Here is a 4,533-nt window from a genome sequence, read left to right on the forward strand (position 1 = left end):
TGAGAGAGAGAGAGAGAGAGAGAGAGAGAGAGAGAGAGAGAGAGAAGGAGAGAGAGAATAACCAGATCTTCTGAAGTTTAGGAAGCAAAACTAAGGCAGAAATAGAAACCACAAGTATGGGCATATTCAAACCAGAATAATATAGGAGCCTAGCAGGAAAGAATATTATGTCCCATTGTGGTTTATCCACAAATTGGAGTGCTAGGCCAATCCTGGGGATTCTGAGACTGTTTTCAAACTATAAATTCCTGTGTTTTAGAAGAGCCAAATGACAGACAGACTGGCTTCCTAAGATAATGATTCTGGGTCAGAGAGATGTTGGAGCAGGGTTATTTTTCTGTTTTGTTGGATACTGTGATGATCAACTGCCACAAGTTCTACAAATGGATCTCAGTTTTCCTTCTGGGCAAAAACCTCCCTTCTTACTGTTTAAGGGTATCATCCATTCCCTTTTATTTTATTCTGGTGGTTGAAAGAGTGTCTACTTCAAGTGGGCCTGAAGATAGTGACTGAACGAGGCAGTAGAGTGCTTCCACAGAAGCTGCTAGCAGACCCCTCCCCTGCAGCTGCTCCCTACCCAACCCCACCTGGACAGTTGGGAATGTAGGCAGTGATGACACTTCATGGATGCCTTTGTTGGCCATCCCTCTAAGAAAGGACTGGCCTGACATTCTGAAATTGAATGAACAAGTGTGTTATGAGCAGTGGAAGGGGCACCGACACACGGTGCATTGCCCAGATTGTCTTAAGGGAGTTGAAAATTCCACTAAAGAGCAATTCAATTCTCTAGGTAAGCATTGCCTTATCTTAGTAGTTCTCTGTTGCAAAGCAGTTAGCTATCCTGAATTCACACACCCTGTGGGATCCCAAAATGTGAAGACAAACCAGCAGGCTGTTTTCCTCTAAGAAATCTAGGTAATAAAATAGTGTAGAGAGAAGGTTTAGTCGAAAGGAAGAAAGAGAGAAGGTGATGGGAACAGGAAGGGCCATTTGCTTCCCAGACAATGTAGTTTAAGGAAAAGCAGGATTTGGATACGAATAAGTGTGTGGGGCTTTCATTTGTAACTTCTCTGGGACTGTTTCTTCATGCGCAAAACAAGGACAATAATGCATGTGTCAGGGTTGTTGAGGGGAAGTGGTGAACATAATGTGAAGTATTCAAGAATTTCCCACTGATGTATTTCTAACAGGTGAGAAGAATCAAGTGTGTCTGGGTGATCCAAAGGATCGATGGCGGGGTATTCACTGCAGACAAAGCCCCAAGATCTTTCACGAAGTAAAATATCTTGGAAAATTGGAGCTTTATTGTAAAAAATGTATGGCAGTTTGTATTCTACTGAAAATGTTTGTTTTTAAGATAAAAATAATATGAAAAATCCTTCCTCCCAACTCTTTAAACAAAAATTTGCCATGACACAATTAACTATGCTAATCCTATAGCTTTGTAGATCCCTTGGGGCTCCTTGTCATAAGAATCATGAACATAATGTGTATAAGGGTTCTGGTACAACACAGCAGGGTAGGTGCCAATTATTATTACAAATGTTATTACTTTTGTAAATCATATTATTTGAAGGCTTTACTTAGTGATGGACCTAGTGAGATCCTGTACATTTTCATCATGAACTCTGATAAATTGATTTCTCTTTGATGGATACATTGGATCTAAGTTTCAACTCATTTACATCTCTGGTATTATGTTTATCTATTTAACTGAGATTAGTAATTGTTGTGTGTGGTTTTCTTGTTAAGATATAAATCCTACAGTGACTATTCATCTCTTCCTTCACTCACTCTATCAATCACTTACTCAGTCAAAATTTACCAAGTATCTATCTCAATAAGGCCATGTTGTAGCACTATTAAAGATAAAAATAAAGGATGAAGTTCTTGTCACCTAAGAACTCATCATTCAAGACCTCACAGGGACAGGGTTTCAGACAGAAGCAAGCTATCATAACACCAAAACTAATCAATTGACCATTTGTAAAATAAATCGACCTACTTCAACATCCCTCTCTGTGTTTAAATGCAACATTTACCTTCACTCATGATCTCAATGTATGTGTTTAATAGTTTCTTTCTTTGTAGACCAATTGATATTTTAAAAAGCTGAAAATATAGTGAGAAAACAATGGAAAAATCAATAATATATTTAAAAATATAAAGTATTTGATGATGTGAATGAAATTGATGTTGGAGATATATTCAATCAGATAAAAAGCTATTGACAAATTAAAATTTGGCAGAGTTTTATGTCAATAAAGGTGACAATGTGATGGGGCTTCTAAGGAGAAAGCAGCTCATGGGAAAATTGAGGAATCTTGCAAAAATAATCCTCTTTTTTTTTTTTTTTGCCATGTTGAGAAACCCAAACATAAAGTAAACTAATTGTTCTACAATATTTTTTTCTGGATAAATTATGTGCAAAAATCCCCAATATTTTATTAATTAATACTCCTAAGATTTAACAATAATAATATCAGGTATATTAGGTTTGGGACAGTGTGGAGCTCTTTCTAAAAGTATAGTAATTATAAGAAGTTAAAGAAAGTATCTTCATTATTGTTAGTTTCAATTTTCAAGGAAATATTCAAATCCAACTCTTAATTTCTCCCTATTATTTCCTATGTCTATTTTGGTCTCTGTTTTAAATAGTTTTAAGGTATCTTTTTCTCATATTAATTAACTTCAATCCATACTTATATGTAATTTTAAATAGGACTTTGCTGTTTACAAACACTTTTCTTGATCTTATCTCATTGATATTCTGGAGAACCCCATAGCTAATTTATTGTTTTCTTCGTATTATATAGAATTATTTTTCAAATGTAAATTTCAAATTTTAGCCTTGTGACTTTTAAAATAACCAAATAAATAAACTCATGTTCTCTAGAATCCTGATCTACCCTGTCCTCTGAAGAAAGCAAACCTTTCACCTTTAAGATTCAACACTTAACAAATAGTAAATTTCTAAAGGTTCTCTTCAACTCAGATGTGGTCAAATCTTACTTTTTATCATTTCCATTATGAAATTAACATTCCAAAATGTAAAATTATAAAATTGAATATATGGCTAAAACAACCTGCAACCTCAAATTTCTGGTTTGTGTTACTGAGTAGTGTTCCCGCTCCTCCCACACCTGGTTGTAAATTCCATATGGCCATTAAATGGCTAACTTCTCCAACGATTTCAGTCTCTTCCTTGATCGATGCTTCTCTTGTTAAGTAACTCCTTCCAGCTCTGTGACACTTAGGAGCCACTGTGGCCTATGCATAAAGTATTCACCCATGGTTCTAGCAAAAAATGGAAAGCTAAGAGAGTGCATGGGAGCCTCCTTCTGTCTCAGAACACTGTAATATTACTGTAGCCAGGGGAAATTAGACAAAAGGTAATTAGACCATGGCTGGATGTCAAAAGAAGGTCATGATTCTGGAGATGGCAAAAACAGATAAGGCAGAAATGAAAAGATCAAACTACTGAAGAATCATGAAAGGCAGACTAAGAGGTATAGACTAGAGAGCCTGAGACCTGAATGAGGCTGAGTGTTCTTCTTTTTCTTCAACATTTTCCAGTGCATAAATTCTATTTTACTCACTTTGATAAACGATAAAGACCAGAAAAATGGAAGGCCCAAATAAGGATGGTGAAGTGGAAACACAAAGAATATAATGAATGCAAATTTTACTCCAGAGAGATAAGTATCTTTTTTGAAGTTAGCAAGGATGATCCTGTCTTCTCATCTTGCTGCCCTTCCAGAACTTTTTGTCAACTCTTTGGAATCCTCCCAGCTTCCCATTCCTCCCATTGAAGTGGAATCTGTTCATTGATGATGGACCTCCCTATTTTTTTTTTTTTTTTGTAGCAGGTGTATAAATTACCATTACACTGTCCACTGCCTGAGAATATCCTGAATCTGGGAATTTTGAGGCCAATCCTAGGGGACCTTGGAATGCACTGGGCCTAGGTTTTTCCGAATCATCACTGATGTGGGCTATTGGCAGGGGTTGCTGACATTTCCAGAAATTGATAGGCAGGTCACTGGTCTCTGAAACTCTGAAGACATTCTGGACTCGTTGCTAAGAACTTACAGGGTCTTCATTAAATGGCTAACTTCTCCAATGACTTCAGTCTCTTCCTTGATTTGTGCTTCTATTGTTAAGTAACTCCTTCCTACTCTGTAACATTTAGGAGCCACTGTGGCCTGTGCATAAAGTATTCACCCATGGTTCCAGCAAGGAATGGAAAGCTGAGAGAGCTCATGGGAGCCTCCTTATGAACAATTCCTTTACCCACTTCTGTTACCTGACTTTGGTCAGCTTTATTATTGTCCTTTTTGAAATTGGAACCAAGAGGCAAAAGGAAAATTGGTAAGATAACAACTGTTTGGCTCTTATCAGTCTTCTCTTTAACCAAAGTCATTGCATCATGTCTAGGCTTATGCAGATAGTTAGTCTGTGTGTGTGTGTACACACACACACACACACACACACATATATATATATATATATATATATATATATATATATATA

The sequence above is a fragment of the Marmota marmota genome, unplaced genomic scaffold (genome assembly GCF_001458135.2).
Source record: "Marmota marmota marmota unplaced genomic scaffold, marMar, whole genome shotgun sequence".
In the NCBI taxonomy this organism is placed as follows: domain Eukaryota; kingdom Metazoa; phylum Chordata; class Mammalia; order Rodentia; family Sciuridae; genus Marmota; species Marmota marmota.